The sequence below is a fragment of the Pongo abelii genome, chromosome 7 (assembly GCF_028885655.2).
Source record: "Pongo abelii isolate AG06213 chromosome 7, NHGRI_mPonAbe1-v2.0_pri, whole genome shotgun sequence".
Taxonomy (NCBI): Eukaryota; Metazoa; Chordata; class Mammalia; order Primates; family Hominidae; genus Pongo; species Pongo abelii.
This window is the reverse complement of record NC_071992.2, coordinates 78,809,070-78,827,204: the sequence shown is the minus strand read 5'-3', so window position 1 is coordinate 78,827,204 and position 18,135 is coordinate 78,809,070. Positions and strand designations below refer to the sequence as shown.

At 37.6% G+C, this 18,135-nt stretch overlaps 1 long non-coding RNA gene across 1 annotated transcript; it reads right to left on the bottom strand.

Annotated features, from left to right (window-relative positions):
- Positions 1-946: 946 nt before the first annotated feature.
- LOC134761941 (uncharacterized) lies at positions 947-11,600 on the bottom strand. The gene is made up of 2 exons (XR_010141167.1): positions 11,431-11,600; positions 947-3,020 (listed from the first exon to the last, which is right to left on the bottom strand). It is a non-coding gene; the product is annotated as an uncharacterized LOC134761941 (long non-coding RNA).
- Positions 11,601-18,135: the final 6,535 nt, after the last annotated feature.

Here is an 18,135-nt window from a genome sequence, read left to right as displayed (position 1 = left end):
TTAGTTGATATTTATTCTCTCTATAGAGACCTATTTAATGTTATCAAAAATTTACAATTTTATTAAACAACAAATAGGTAGAGTCTAAGTGATACCCAACACTAAACTTAATAAAATCTAGCATGCTTAGTTGATCCTACTTCTTAAGCTGACATAACTAGTAACCAACTGGTCAGGCAGTAGCAAAAGTCAAAATGGAAAAGAAATACACTAGGAGCCACCTTACTCTTTGGCATATACAATAGCCGGTGCTGAGATTTTCAAAATGGCTGATTTTTGAGTCATTGACAGATAGCATTTTTAAAATTGGTTGTTTTTATTACGCGAAGAGTAAAGTTGGCATTCTGTTGAGATGAATTTCAGTGAGGTTTATGGTTGTTCTTTCCATTTCTGGGCTCTTGTCCTATGAGATATTATCCATTTCAAAAAGTTGTGCTATTTCAGCAATTTCTTGTTCAACATTGACAGTTGCCATTTCACAAATATTAGATAGATTGAAAAGACCTATAAGATCATTAAATCTATCCCCCTGGCACTGTAGGCGAAGCAAGTGAAGCAAAACTATTATTTTTTTGTGGGTTATATTTGGTAGGGTCGTTTCTAGTAAAAATAATATTGAGTGAAATGGGTGAGGGTGCCTAGACAAGTAAAAAGTTTCTGGCAGGAAGTTTTATTGTTGCCTTTCTTTCTTATCAGTTTGAATATTATTAATCATCAGGTGCCTATTTTATTCCCAAATGCATATTTTAAAACAAATTCTGAGTTCAATTTATACTCTTCATTTAAAGCCCACATTCTGGTTAATTTTAGCATTGATTTGATAAGCTGGTTCTGAATGGGATCCCACAACTGATAGTCATGGAAATCATTACATCAGTGTGTAAAGCAATAAAAATTATAGACTGCATTATCTTTAATATAATAAAAATAATTTCATAGATGTTTGTATTTTTCTAAAGTTTAATAGTGGCAAAAGGGTTCTGGTTTGTATTAAATAGATGAATATTATTGAATATTGTGAAATTCATTCTTTCACATTAATGTTCCAAAGGAAAATACAGTAAGGAAACATCTATGTACAATTATTCAAATATTAGGGATGTATATTCATTACATTTAATTAAAATTAAATTTTATAAATTTAAGCATTTTATAAGTACCTACTTTTTCATAAAGTATCCATGAATCCATTCTTTGGGTACAGAAAAATATCCAAAATATTAAATACCATATTTAAATACAAGAAAGATTTCTTTACAACCATACATCCAAAATACTTTTGATCTTTCTTGTTGTTAAATACTATTTGATTAAATCCACCAAAAGTATTTTTCTAGCATAAGCTTTGCAATACAAATCAAGCCACACGTAAATGAGGAACAATCCCTCAGGAAATATCAAAACATCACCTCTTACAAATAAATTACAAGAAAAAAATAGCAAGAAAGTAAAGGACACTACATACCAGCAATTATACTGTCATTAATAGAAGCTAGTTCTGAAAGATCTGTCTTCTAAGAACTCCTGAAATGAGGTGGGGGTGTGTGCAATTAAAGCTGTTTCTTTGCGTCCCTACTACATTATTTATTTAATTTTTGCTTACCGTGTTTGCAAAGCACAAAGAATCGAACATTTTATAAAAATCCTTTATCTGCCTTCCAAAATGTTATAGAATAAATTATGGATCCCACTGTCACTATGTCTGGTGGTAGACATATCCTAAAATGTCTATAAATTTCTGGTACAAAATAATTCAATATTGTATCATCGTGCTCTCAAAGCACACTCAGAAAACAGATACTGCAGGCAGTCTCAACTCCAAAGACGACCTTACAATATAGTGTGAAGTTCGAAGTTAAGCATAGGCTGTGGCTGCTCATACTCCAGTACAAAACAGTGAAATGCCATTTGCAAAATTCCATTCCTCTTATCCTGCTTTAACTGTGTAACCCAGTGTTATCTGAATAATGGAACAGATATTCATTAGTAAGTGCTAAGTTCTCCTGGCATATATAACACTTAAATAATATGTATGAAGATTTCTACAGGTACAGAGTCCCTCTGTTGGGAGAGTAATGATGTAAATTCACATATGATATATTAATATTAATACTTTATCTCTAACGATAGAGACTTTTTGGCAGGAGATTGACAGTTAATAGGTGAGCAATAGGGTAAACCCATTAGGTCAAAGGAAGAAACACTTGAGAAATAATTTTTTAAAAATCTATTATAATTAGGAGTTTTACAAATAGTTCACTCTATGCAAGGTGGATTCACTTGCTGTAGTAACATTAGATTCCATACTTCCACTTCCCAGGTCTTGTGAGAGATGCCCCTTCAGTTGATGTCAGGAGCATGGATTTGTTCTCATAATGTAAACATCTTTCAACAATGAGTGTGGTTGTATTTTAATGCTATAGTACTTATTTTGTATATACCATTGCTCCTAAAATGCAAAATGTCTCTTTCATATGATGCTCACCCTCCTGCTTCACCAAATGCAGTCTGAGAATGAAAAAAACTGGCAGTGCTGGATTTATTGAGGATTTGCATGCTGATTTTCAACGGGTGCCCCCCCTAAAGAAGGTCGAAGTGTGAATTTGGCCACACACCAATGTCATCTTCACTCTCTGCCTCGTCACCCTCTACTTAATCCATACCGTAACTATATGCCAGAATCTTAGCCAAGTTCTTTGGGAACTTTGTAGCCCATCTACTCTTATTCTCTCATTTAAAAAGAAACAAAATCCAGGAAGAAGACTTAACTAGTAGGTCCCAGTAAAGCTGCTACTAGATACAAAGTGGTCTGGACTCCTGCCAATGTTGTGTGACTTGTGGCATGTGGCTGTGCATGAAGGACAATGCCTTCTTGAGCACTGGCACATCTTCTCCCAGCATCATTGTCAGGCAGTGATCACTCTTGCTGTCCTGGAGATGAAGTGTACTTCTTGACCTTCGCATTGCTACCCCATTGGCTCCTATGCTGCCAAGCTGCAAGAAATTCTAGATTTCCATCTCTGAAAAATGAAAACATAACTTTAAAAATGAAAATATTTAAAAAGAGATATAAATATAATTGCAGCAATAAGAGCATAATACTGGTGAACTGGTTTTATAAATTTAGGATACCACAACTTTGAATGTTAAAATGCTAAATTAGAAATAAAGAATCTAGTTTTGGGCTTCCTTCTAAATACCATTTAAAGTTTTGGTAAATTTCTTAAGCCCTCTGTTTCTCGTTTGCCTTATCTGTAATTTAAGAGGATTGTACTAGGTGATCCTTAAGGTCTCTTCTGGGAAGAAATTTTTGTGATTCTTTATCATGCAAAGCAAAGTGGTGAATGGAGACAACCACATAACAGTATCAAAGAGTAAACAAGGCTCAATATTTTGCTGTACTTTTCTGCATATTTTAGATAAAAATTATTTTTAAATCCTAAATGACCAGTGAAATCACCTCTGCTTTAACTTTACTCTGTGTGCCAATGGCTGCAGCCAGAACTCCATGCTTGTCTCATACCCACTGAATCCAGTAGACCATGTTAAGTAGAATGTTAGCTTCGGCCACGTGAAATTGGCATACACTGCACTTATATTAAAATGGATCCACATTTCCTGTGGCAGAATAAGATCAGCAATGCACACAAATATAAATAAATGGAAAACTTCAAGGCTTGTTTACATAACTGCATTCTAGCTTATATGTGAAGGTTTTGTAATTAGGAAAACTTTGCTTGTCAAAACTGGTCATTTAAAATTGGTTCTCACTTGCTCTTCCCTGTGATTTTTTTTTAACAATGATTTTTAATCACCTTCTTCACCAAAAATAAGTTTAAGCGTCTCTTCAATTCATTTGCACTTCTACTTCTCCAGTTTTTCCTGGCAGTTTTTTTCTTGTATGTAGCATTAAATAGTTCTGCTCTGGTTCCCCTGTATTAACCCTGGCGCTGAATTTTGCCTTTATATGCACATACCAACACATCGATAGTAAACTTTTAGTTGAGTCTTTCAAAGAATATTTGAGCCTATTGTTAGAACAATGCATGCATCTAAAGAATAATTTGTTCACCATTTTTCACATTTCAAAAATTTTCCTGAGAACTACCAATTTTTAAAACCTCTGCTGTGAAATCTTCTATTTCCCATTGAGACTAAAATGGAAATAGTTTCCCAATTAAATATTTCCCTTTACTGTATCCCCCATCCCCAAGCCTAGGCTCCTTTTTCTGTTTTTAGTCCGGCAGTGGACACTATATTCAAAATAGGAATCAAGTTAATGCCTTACAAAGGTATAGCTTCACTCTCTCTCCTCATCTTCTTCCCCTTTGATGAGATAACCAAGTAAATCCAGGTTGCTTTTTCTAATGCAGTTGTGCTCTATGCTGATGGTTTGGCAGATTTTCCCACAATATCCTTCAAATCCTTTTCTGGGTATATGTTCTGCATAATTGGCTCCTTGATCCTGTGCTTATTAGTTTGTATCTTTATACCTGAACTGCATTTGGCATCCTCTGCCTTAATCACCTGCAATTCAAACCCTTTTCAATCTGATAATATTGCATCTTATTATTTGCTAAGACTTCAATTTCAGTATCACCAGCAAATTCAATGATCTTTTCTTCTCTGCACACATCCCAAAATATGTAGGTCTTATTCCCACAGCTCTGGAAAGCATTTGATTTCTCACCCCCTTGGAAGCTGAGCTTGCCATCTATGACTGCTTTTTGTCTACTACTCTTAAATTAGTTTTCTGCTACAATATGCTATTTTACCTCCCATTCCCTTAGTGTGCTTTAGATATAAATCTTCGATGTGAAACCTTGTCAAATGCTCTTTGAAAACATTTTTTCTTATCTATTGAGGCAGCAATGCTATCCAAGAGCTCTGGAAGATTAGCTAAATATGGTCCCCCATGTGTGAGCCCTTCTTGACTATCTCCATGCAGTCTTGCTAGAATTCTCTACCGACATTCAGAGCAAGCCAAGCAGTCTCTTAAGGTAGACATTGGACAGACAAAGCAAGGAATAAGCACTTCTAATTTTACTCCCCGACGTGATTAGGGACAGAGGAATAGAGCCCAAATTTTCCGGGACTTATCTGGAGAGGACTACATGTTGGTGGAATGGAGTTTGTCACACAAGGGTCAGATGTGGGCAAAGTACAGTTGTGTGCAGCCTAGGAATTCATGCAGGCACTTTGTGTGGCCTGTCCAGGCACTCTGGGCAGATGAGAGACTTTATTAAGCATTTACAGTATGGCACACCCTGTTTTTTTGTTTTTTGGTTTTTGGTTTTTTTTTTTTTTTAGACAGAGTTTCACTCTGTTGCCCAGGCTGGAGTGCAGAGTGCAATGGCGCAATCTCAGCTCACTGCAACCTCTGCCTCCCAGGTTCAAGCAATTCTTCTGCCTCAGCTTCCTAAGTAGCTGGGATCACAAGCACATGCCACCATGCCTGGCTAATTTTTTGAATTTTTTTAGTAGAGACAGGGTTTCACCATGTTGGCCAGGCTGGTCTTGAACTCCTGACCTCAAGTGATCCACCTGCGTTGGCCTCCCAAAGTGCTGGGATTACAGGCGTAAGCCACTGCGCCTGGCCAAGCAGACCCTGTACTAATCCATTTACAGTCTTTTAACCTAAGGACATTATTTTGAAATAAATATAGGCTTACAGAAAAGTTGTAGAAATAATACAGAGAATTACCAACTCTCTTTTACCTTGCTTCTCCTAATGATAGCATCTTGCATAATCATGGTATGATTATCAAAACTTAGAAATTAAACAGGTATAATATTATTAATTAAACTATAGACTATTACATTTTTTACAAGTTTTTCCCTTAATGTTCTTTATCTGCACTAAGTTGTGCTTCATTAATCTTCTCCAATCTCTGACAGCTCCTTGCCTTTCTTTGTCTGGCCTGCCACAGTCTTGTTGTTTCTCATGATCTGACACACTTTTGAAGAGTATCAGTTAGGTATTTTGTAGACTGACATCCAACGGTTTTCTTTTTCCTTCTGGTGTTATCTCACAATTACCTTAAGACATTATGCAGTTTTTGGCAGTAATACCACAGAAATAATGTGTCCATCCCAGTGAAGGGTGCGTCAAGGAATAATGTTAACCTTAATCATTTGGCAAGATAGTGTCTGCCAGCTTTCTCCACGATAAAGTGACTATTTTTCCTTTTGTAAATAATAAAGATCCTGAGGGAGATACTTGGAAGTTATGCAAATGCTGTGTTTCTCCCCAAACTTCACCACATTAATTTTAGCATCCATCGGTGTAGCTTGCCTACAATTATTATTGCAATGGTTGCCTATTGGTGATTTTCAACTTCCCTCATTTCTTCTACATTTATTAATTGCAATTCTTCTGTTAAAAAAAGCATTTCTCTCTTTGTTCTCTTTTAAAGAAAATGATTTCACATTAATATAATGCAATTATCCTTTTTATAAAATAAGAGCTGTCCTTTGTCTCCTATTCATTTACTTATTTATTTATTTAATTATTTACATCAGTGTGAATGCATGGATATTTATTTCACTCTAAGGATGATGTATAAGAGAGCCTCCAAAATTTTAACAATATGAAAGGATTAATAATTACGTGTGAGAATATCAGCAATATCTATGTAAAAAATGTATCTAGGAAAATATGTTTATAAGGTACTCAGCATGCATAGTTTATCTGATGGATAAAATGGCTTATTAGGATTACCCCAGTGACAACCAGATTTGCATCAACGAATTAAAACTTTAAAAAGCACCATCATTCCTGTGTCTTACCTGAAGAAATGTAGGGTTGGAGGGAGGTGAAAACAGAGATATACAGATTCAGCATCAGAAATGATTGTGTAGTTGATAATTCTAATAATCAGGAACAGGGCAAGTAGCAGAGTGTGATATTTGAAGGGCACAAAATGATGCCCACAAGCTGTCTATGGAGGAAGTCAAGTCTGGGTGGGAAGTACTGGCATATAGCAGACAAAATTGAAACTGATAGGAGGGATGATGAAATAACTCTGCCAAACGTGCCTTGCTCACCCAAGGCTGTTATTAATAAGTTGCTGACACATAGTCACAGAACTTATTGCTGATGCACCAGGACTTGGTAATCGACAAAACTGAATCCCAGAAGGATAGGACTGAGGGTGCTGATATAACTCCTGTCCCTGTCATACCTAGCTTGGAACTAGCACAGGCCTGGGCTTACAGGTCTATCTGTCACCAGACCCAGTTGCAGGGAGTAGAAGACAAAAGCTGGAGAAACGAAGCAGGTGGTGAGAATGCCTTTATTAAGCAGAGAATAAAGTTTTATAGCAACATTTTTGTTGACCACATCTATTCATCCATTATTCCAGCTATCCCTTTGCTTCTTCAACAAATATTTATGGAGTACATATTGTATTTCAAAGACTGTGATAAGCTCTGAGAGCTCACTGGTAAACAAGGCATGATCCTTGCTCTCCAGAGGTATTTATAATCTTCAACTTTCCTCTAAGCCCCTGTTTGAAAATTCCTGCCTCCAAATTATACATTCATCAATTCAAAATATTTGTAATTGAGATCTATAATGATTTCCAAACCATGATATGTTATAGAGATATAGAGACAGAAGTCTGTGAATTTGTTCTAAAGAACCAGTCTCTTGTTATGTACAGATAAGATAAAGTCTCTGGATCTAATACGTAAACAAAGTTGTGATGCAGTGTGATAAGTTCTATGATGGAGAAGTACACAAGATCAGTGGCAAAAGATGGGAGAGGCACCTAACTTAGACCAGAAACATCTAAGGATTTTTAATAGCAAAGACATTGCCCCAAGTCCTGAAAAGAGAGTGAAGGTTTTCAAGTTAAGCAAGTATTGAAAGGATTGCAAAAGATTAGCCAGTTCTGGATGCAAGAAACAGCAAACTGCACTTATTATAGCAAGTCATAGAATGAGGCGGGATTATAGTGATAGAGCACCTGGGCAGGAGAGAGCTAACACAGGTGAGTAGAGAAGTAGACAAGGAGCAGATAATGATGCACCTTGGAAAATCCTCTACAGAGATTAAATTTTATCCTGAAGGGCACCAGAAGCTATTTAGGAAAAAAAAAAAAAGAGAGAAGAAAAGGTGGCTTGATCAGGTTTAGATTTGGGGTAACCATCGTGGAGGCAGTGTAAAGAACAGATACATGAGATGTAACACAATAGACAAGGTAGCAAGAAAGAACACCATGAAGATAAATCAGTCAAGAAATAATCAAACAATACAGGGGGCAGCCATGATGGTGTAAAGAATGTGATGGATTCTGTATGCATGTATGTGGAATGTATGAATGTAGTCACTGCATGACTGGGAAAATGGGGCACCATCCTCACAAAGAAGGAATACTAGAGGTGCAGCAGATATAAGTGAGAAATCAATTTGCACATGATGAATTAGTGGTGCCTATAAAAAAATCAGGAAATGCCCAAATAAAAGTAATAATTCTGGGGCTCAGAGAAATCTGAACTTGATATAGTGATTTGGGAAGCATGTAGTCAACAAATAGTCATTTCTCATTTACTAGATGTCACTCTGTATTGGAAATGCCATTGAATGATGTGAATCGAGTTCCTGCCATCAAAGAACTTACAAACTGAAATATAAAAGACAGCAAGGCCAGAAAAATAGAAACAATCTTTGTGGGGTGGTATAAGAGATTGTTCTCAGTTCTTTATTTTCTCGTCATTTCCAGTTGTTCTCAAACTTGCATGTGCATATGAATTGCCAAATTGCCTGGGGATCATCTGTTTGTTGTTGTTGTTGTTGTTGTTGTTTTGAGACGAGATCTCACTCTGTCACCCAGGCTGTAGTCTGGAGTGCGATGACATGATCTCGGCTCACTGCAACCTCTGCTTCTTAGGTTCAAGCAATTCTCCTGCCTCAGCCTCCTGAGTACCTGAGATTACAGGCGTGCACCACCACGCCCAGCTAATTTTTGTATTTTTAGTAGAGATGGGGTTTCACCACGTTGGCCAGGCTCGTCTCGAACTCCTGACCTGAAGTGATCCACTTGCCTTGGCTTCCCAAATTGCTGGGATTACAGGCATGAGCCACTGCACCCAGTCCCCTGGGGATCTTAATAAGGCAAAGAGTCTGATTCCATAGTAGGTCTGAGGTGGAGCCTGAGGTTCTGCGTTTCTGACACATCCTCACATGACGATGATGAAGCTGCTGGTCTGTGGACCTCACTGTGAACAGTATGGCTGTTACCCTCGAGTCAAAGTAGCGAAGAGGCATCATTAGAGAAAAGAGTGTTAGACAGACCAAGCAAGGGAGGTGCTGACCGCTGGGACAGGAGGAGGGAATGATGGCAGGAAAAGGAGAACCAGTTCTCCATGAAAGAAGTCTTGTGAGTACCAGCGACACTATTCACCACATACTATTCACGTAACCTCCATGAATCTGCTCAAATCCAAATTCTGTTAATGAGTAAGATAAATATTATTAACACACTTTTTTTTTTTTACTGATTTTTTCTTTTAATGAAATATGAGGATCCTAGAAAAGGAGTATGAAATGGAGTCAGGGCTTCAGTTTGAACCCCAGGTCTGTTTTATTGACGTGTTACATGGATGGTGTTTATTTTCTCTCTCCACGGCTCAGTTTCTTGTTCTTCCGATACCAAGATAGTACTTGCTATGGTCTATGTCCCCCTAGAATTCTCATGTTGAAATCCAGTCACCTTTGTGATGGTGTTAGGAGGTGGGGCCTTTGGGCGGGGATTAGGTCATGGAGGCAAAGCACTCAAGGATGGGATTGGTGTCCTTATAACAGGGTCCAAGGGAGCTCCATCACCTCTTCTGCCATGTGAGGACACAATGAGAAAGCTCTGTTCTGTGAAATAGAAAGTGGGCCCTCACCAGCCACCCAATCTCTCAGTACGCTGATCTTGAACTTCCAGGCTTCAGAACAGTGAGAAACAAATCTGTGTTGTTTATCAGTTTATGGTATTTTTGTCACAGCAGCCCGAATGAACGAAGACAGCACTTCCTTCCTCACAGGGCGCTGTGAAGATCACAGAATTAAGGTACACTAAGATGCCTACTGCAGGACCAGGAAAAGAATTCTTGCTGCTTTTCTTATTTTGTTCATTCTTTCCTTTCTTTAGGGAAAAAGCTTTTCTCCATGTGAGAAAGATGATTCCCCGAGACTCTGGGCACATAGAAGTCATGTGCTCACTATCTCTGGGATGGGGAGTCTCTCCAAGTGTGATTCTCAGGCCAGTAGCACTGGCATCACTATGAGTGTGGAAGAAACGAGATTTCATGGGCCCTAAACTTACCACTGAATCTCTGGGGATGGGGCTTAGGAAAATATATTATAGCAAGGTCTCCAGGAGATTCTTATGGATGACAAAGTCCAAGAACAACTGTTCCACATGATCCCAGCCCAAATGAGATGCCCTTATTCCAGGATTTGTGGGTTACGGGTGTCCCAGGTTCATGTGTTTCTCCTCAGCCAGGGGAGGATCTGAGATCCCAAATGGGCCTAGGAAAGAAACACAGCTTCCTCCTCAGCCCTCAGGCCAGGACTAAGGGCTGGCCAGAACTTCTTCTAAATTCCCTCACCCACATTAATGTTGTTAAATAAAACCACTTTCAGGTGATCTGATCATCACAGTTTTACACACTTATACGTAACAAAGATTTCCCTTTATATTTGTAAAAATTAATCAGAGCGGTCTCAGAGTGAAAAAGGAACACAGCTAAGTGGCTGGCCTGGGCTCCACACCAAAGCTTTGACACCAATTCTTTTTCTTACTACTTAGAAGAGATTCATAACAATAGCTTCCAGATTTGATTCCTTCCTCTTTTTTCCTAAAAAGATCCCTTATCAAATCAATACATTCCATGAACCAGACCACATCTGGTGTTTATTTTGAAAGCCTGTACAATTTGGGCTCTATCTTCAGAAAATACTCTTAGCTCTATAAAAATTACCCTGAGCACATTGTCTTTCTTCTCTCAATTAGCAAAAGGCCTGCTTGTGGCTCAGTCACCAAAAAGAAATAAAAATATACGTCAGAAAAATGGAAAGCTATTCTTCTCCCTTAGCTGTTGCAGTAGAGCATAATGACATATGGGACAATGGAGAAATCTGCAGAAAGTCGTTCCGAATTTTAGCCTAAGGACAGGCCCAAATCACTAGTCAGCATTAAAACTATAATCCTAGACTACCTTTAAAATATACTTTGCCCCCATAACTGTGATGATCAAAATCCCATTTTAATCAACCCACCAAAAATTCGAATGCATAATAGAGAAAATATATAAAGAAGAAAACTATACGACTTTTTAAATCAATGATTCTTTCTCTCTTTCTCTCTGACCCACACACAAACACACAAATGTGCACACACAGGCACAGAGATACACAACATTAAAAGAAAAAATTACCAATAGTTTTCTCCACACAAGACTGAACTCCATTCCAAACAGTTTTAAGGCAACGGAAAGGGGTGAGAAAACTTCCTCAGAGATCTGTGAAAGCCTGCAAGATTCCTTGTGATCGAAGGACTGCTTGTTTTGAAGACTAATGAGACTAATGAGTTCTCACTTCTGCAAAGCTATGGGAACAGAGAATGTCTGGCTCAGTTAGGATATCTGGTAAAACTTACTTTTTATGAAAACAGAGCATTGATACCTTTTAAGACTTTATATAATAGATATTAAATATTGTGTGCATGAAATCATATTTCACATTATTATTAGATTTCTAGAAGAGAAGTGACAATCTTTACATAAGAAAAGAACTTCAATGCTTCGAATTAAAAAAGTTAACCATGTGTTTTATTAATCAACTTATATATATACTTGAAAATTAAAACAGGTAACATTTATATAATGTTTCCCCTTTTAAACTATTTTTATATACATATTTCATTTTAGAACCTCACAACTAAATTACTTCAGATAGTCATAATATCCACACTTTACAGGTGAGTAAAATAAAACAAAAAGAAATTAAGTGAATTTCCCAAGTTTAGAAAACAAGCTAGTGTCAAAACCAGAACCATAACCCAGGTTGCCTGACTCCAATTTTCAATATGATTATTTATATTGAAACTGATGAATGAAATGAAGATATTTGCCAAATATACCAGCCAGAATTGTTTCCTATCATCCCCAAATGTAACTTTGATAGTTCTAGATAATCCTTAATTTTTGATGTCAATTACATCCTCTACTGGTGGTCTAAAATCAAATTCAGAAATTCAGACAAAAAATACACATGCAAAAAAGTAGAGTAATCCTAAGGATGCTGTGCCTGAATATGATACTTGAACTGAAGGGTAAGAACTAAAACTGAGAAATCACCATCTCAGGTACCATGTGTTCATTCAATTCAACCCAAACGACAAATATAATACATCTACTACTGCTAGGTACAGAAAATGAAGTAGTTCCAGACTGCAAGAAACACATAATATTATATGAATATTAGATTAAAATGAAAGTATGGAATTATATATTTTAAGCAAGCTGTAATCACTATTATATGGTGACAAATTGTTTTTGCAGTAATTAGTTTATGTTGATAGTTACTAGATTATTGTTATGTGCTTCTAGTATGTTGTTGATGTTTTCCAATGATTCAGTTGAAATAGAAAAGTTATTACTACAGATTGACAATGTCAAGTAGAAAAAGTTTATAGCTATACCAAATAGATGTATTTAATTTGAAATATTTAAATAATAAAAACGTATATTTGAGCAAATTAATTATTTTGAGAATCAAAAGATTAAATAACTGACACCTTTGGAAAAAAATAATAGGCTTCGCATGGCAGTCTGTCATGCCCAATACTCTGCTGTGCTTTTTAAGGGAAATTACAGCTGCCAGAGTTAATTTAATTTAACATAATTTAATTGTTGAATTTGTATTTTGTACACATCATTGAAGGCCCTAAAGCAACAGTATGCTTTTCTTTAAATGAATCATGTTTTTTACACACTTTAAAGAAATGATTGGTTTTGAGGACAGTAGTGAACTGCAAAGAACTACCAAAGTATGCAAAATACCATCCAGCAACATTTCCCTGACACCAATCCACTAATGAATGCGCTAAAAAATTAAGAAGTCGATTTCACTTTTACAAAACATAATTTAGTCTTAATTCCCACTAAATATAAACACCACAGTCACAGAGCTTGGATTAGACCTTATATCTCCCTCACAACTTACCTTCCCTGGCCCCGCTTTCTCTAGCATTCACCCCTGTCCACCTGCATGCTGTAATTCTCTGTGTACAAGAGCATCACATTGTCTACATATATGAGTCTTACATATAATGTATGCATTTTATAAGTTGTTGTTAATATCAATAAAAGCACAATAGTCTCTAATCCCAAACAAGCTAATGGATTTACTTAAGGACACTACAATTTAATGAAAAGAAGAATGAAATATTATAAAAAATTATCTTATATCCAGCTTAGGTGATGAACAGTTGTGTGTGTGACTTCTGGATTCATCTGTTTTCAAGTCAGAGCTTCTCTCTTCCTGCCTCCTTAAAAGCCCTCATCCTAACAGGTTTCCTGGTCTGAACCTCTAGAGTTCCAGAGTAAAAAAGCGTGCCTGCCCTTGAAAATACTTGCTCCTCTTCCTTTTTGAAGACAGAATGGCATACCTAAAAGCAAAAGATTCTGTAATAAGATACAGTTGCAAGACATACTTAAGTCCCTTTAAATACATGTATATAATGTATTTTTCAAATCTTACTGTGTTTTAGGAACTATATACTTAAGCATTCCTTTACACTAGTAAAAGCAGCTACCATTATTATCTGCATTTTACTGATGTGTGACTTTCTGAAAGTTACAGTTACACTGTAAGTAAAGACACAGAATTTTTTTGATGGTTGTGATCAATGCTTAGCTGGTTTTCTGTGGGACGTTCAGTTGTTATATCTTGTTCTTTGTGCTGCCTGACTTCTACGTGGACATTCATTTAGATAGCCATGAATATACTTGATTGCCATATACAAAACTCATGCTGAATTCTGCTCTCATGTTTCCTCTTATGACAGGGAAGTTACTTTGATCTCCTGGCTTTCGCTTTCAGCGAAATGCTTTGCCTTTCTCAGGAACATAAGGAAACCATAGCGTGTCTCCTCTGTTCTGTAGGAGACTTGGTGAAAGTTCCTTAGGTCTCTCTGACACTGACACACACAGCCATTTTTACTTTCCATGTCATGATCGTCATAGGATAGAATTCCCAGAAGTTCTAGAAACAAGTTGGATTGTCCATTGTCCAGTAGTAGAACAGGATTGGTCTATCTTACCCCCAGGTAACCAAATTTAGTAGAAGTTCTACTAACAATTCCTCTAGAAGCTGAACAGTGGAATGCGGTGGGCAGGAAGCCTCTTTCTCAAAGAATTTTATCAGTCGCTGTCACTTGTGGTGGTGCAGGAGAGCTGGCACAGCCTGACTTGTGAAAGCCAATTGTTAGCATCTCTTCCCAACTTCACAATGAGTGCTGGCACATTGGTGGCTTGAAATCAGCCATGATAAGAGTATTTATATGACAGAATTGAAAACACTACAAATTGCAGCTTTCCACCCACCCCCCACCCCGCTCCCCCGAATGCTGATTTTTAAACATTTGCCAGCATTGCTCAAGCTTCTCTTCAAGTTCCTTTTGTTTCCCCCAACCAGGAAGAGTTGTATTTTTGTTTTTAAATACTTTTCTGTGATTACGGGTGAACATATCAAGATCCATATGTATTCTCAAATCTTCAAGTCTTATAGGTGCTGCAATCCTTCTCGGGCTATTAGAGACCTTATATTTAGTGTTCTTAATGAGGATGAGTAAACAGTTTTAAAGAAAGTAGGGGAAAACTGGCTTATACTTCACAAACTACATTCACGAAAATAAGATCATGCACTTACATGTGAAACGTCCTAGTATGTCCCAATGGGTATGGTGTTGCCAGAAGGGAGTAGCAGTCTCCTGGGTTTAGAAACTCATTAGAGTGGTCTTCTTTATGGCCTCCAGGGACTGGCACCAGTGCTTGCTGCTTCAGGATGCAGACCCTAATTAAAATCCTGGTAATAAAATGTCATTGAAAAGTCCACTCCCAGAAACATGAAATAGGTGTACATTTCCTATTCATCCCGCTAAATGCAACTACAAACCATGGCCATTATATATTAAGTAAAACAAGACTCTGGAAGGTGGGGACAAGAGGACAGGCTAGCTAGGGATCTCAGGACATGGGACTGACACAATAATGAGTTCCCTGGGATTTCTCAGACGTGGAGCTGAAATAGTCAGCAGCCCAGAAACCTAAGACCCAGAAAAAAGAAGCCCCAGCGGGATCCCACTCTGTCTAGTCAAAGGACGAAGAAAGGGGTGGCCTCTAGACAGAAAACTTTTAGATAATCATTATTCTACTCCAGCCAAACATCATGAAAAAGCAAACAACAAATAAACAAAACCAAATAAACAAACACTGAGGCCTCAGCACCACCCATGATAGGAAAGGCTAAATGGGAAGCTCAGACTTCCACCCTCCTGTGGCTGTGAAAAGTGGTCCAAAACCCCCACTGAGTTGGTGTCAGAGAAGGCAAAGGAAGTAGCTGGAACTTTCATGCTCACTAGCTGATGAAGAACTCCTTTCTTCCTTCATGGTATTAGTGGCAAATGTACAGACAATAGGGGATCCCGAACTTCTACCCCCTGCATTGCAATTGCTCCCAACATGGTGTCAGTGGAGAACAGTTGGAAAGTCAAACCTTCTGCTCCTGTTCAGCAGCCCAGCAGGACCAGAAATCATCTCCCCACCACACACACACACTCAGGGGTAAATGGAGGCCAGTGAAGAACCTGGGCTTCTACCTCCACCTGGTAGTAACAAGGCAGCCTTCTCCTTCCCCTGCTGGAGTGTATTAAGAAGCTAAAAATAAATAAAATAAGATCCAGAGTCTCATAAGATAAATACAAAAACATTCAGTTTTCCAAAAAATTACTCATAATACTAAGAACCAAAGAGTTCTCAAAATGAATGAAAAGTCTGAATAATCTGACAAAATTTTAAAGCAGCCAGGGTAATAACGATTCAATGAGAAACTACAAACACACTTAAAACAAAGCCTGGCAGAGACACAACAAAAAAAGAGAATTTTAGACCAATATCCCTGATGAACATTGATGCAAAAATCCTCAATAAAATACTGGCAAACTGAATCCAGCAGCACAAATAGCTTATCCACCACGATCAAGTTGGCTTCATCCCTGGGATGCAAGGCTGGTTCAACTACACAAATCAATAAACATGATCCATCATATAAACAGAACCAAAGACAAAAACCATATGATTATCTCAATAGATGCAAAAAAGGCCTTTGACAAAATTCAACAGCTCTGCATGCTAAAAACTCTCAATAAACTAGGTATCGATGGGATGTATCTCAAAATAATAAGAGCTATTTATGACAAACCCACAGCCAATATCATACTGCATGGGCAAAAACTGGAAGCATTCCCTTTGAAAACTGGCACAAGATAGGGATAACCTCTCTCACCACTCCTATTCAACTTAGTGTTTGAAGTCCTGGCCACGGCAATCAGGCAGGAGAAAGAAATAAAAGGTATTCAATTAGGAAAAGAGGGAGTCAAATTGTCCCTCTTTGCAGATGACATGACTGTATATTTAGAAAACCCCATCATCTCAGCCCCAAATCTCCTTAAGCTAATAAGCAACTTCAGCAAAGTCTCAGGATACAAAATCAATGTGCAAAAATCACAAGTATTCTTATACACCGATAACAGACAAACAGAGAGCCAAATCATGAGTGAACTCCCATTCACAATTGCTTCAGAGAATAAAATACCTAGGAATCCAACTTACAAGGGATGTGAAGGAAGGACCTCTTCAAGGAGAACTACAAACCACTGCTCAACAAAATCAAAAAGGACACAAACAAATGGAAGAACATTCCATGCTCATGGATAGGAGGAATCAATATTGTGAAAATGGCCATACTGCCCAAGGTAATTTATAGATTCAATGCCATCCCCATCAAGCTACCAATGACTTTCTTCACAGAATTGGAAAAAACTACTTTAAAGTTCATATGGAACCAAAAAAGAGCCCACATTGCCAAGACAATCCTAAGCCAAAAGAACAAAACTGCAGGCATCATGCTACCTGACTTCAAACTATACTACAAGGCTACAGTAACCAAAACAGCATGGTACTGGTACCAAAACAGAGATATAGACCAATGCAACAGAACAGAGCCCTCAGAAATAATACCACACATCTACAACCATCTGATCTTTGACAAACCTGACAAAAACAAGAAATGGGGAAAGGATTCCCTGTTTAATAAATGGTGCTGGGAAAACTGGCTAGCCATATGTAGAAAGCTGAAACTGGATCCTTTCCTTACACCTTATACAAAAATTAATTCAAGATGGATTAAAGACTTAAATGTTAGACCTAAAACCATAAAAACTCTAGAAGAAAACCTAGGCAATACCATTCAGGACATAGGCATGGGCAAGGACTTCATGACTAAAACACCAAAAGCAATGGCAACAAAAGCCAAAATTGACAAATGGGATCCAATTAAACTAAAGAGCTTCTGCACAGCAAAGGAAACTACCATCAGAGTGAACAGGCAACCTACAGAATGGGAGAAAATTTTTGCAATCTACCCATCTGACAAAGGGCTAATATCCAGAATCTACAAAGAACTTAAACAAATTTAGAAGAAAAAATCAAACAACCACATAAAAAGTGGGCGAAGTATATGAACAGACACTTCTCAAAAGAAGACATTTATGCAGCCAACAGACACATGAAAAAATGCCCATCATCACTGGCCATCAGAGAAAGGCAAATCAAAACCACAACGAGATACCATCTCATGCCAGTTAGAATGGCAATCATTAAAAAGTCAGGAAACAACAGGTGCTGGAGAGGACGTGGAGAAATAGGAACACTTTTACACCGTTGGTGGGACTGTAAACTAGTTCAACCATTGTGGAGGACAGTGTGGTGATTCCTCAAGGATCTAGAACTAGAAGTACCATTTGACTCAGTGATCCCATTACTGGGTATATACCCAAAGGATTATAAATCATGCTACTA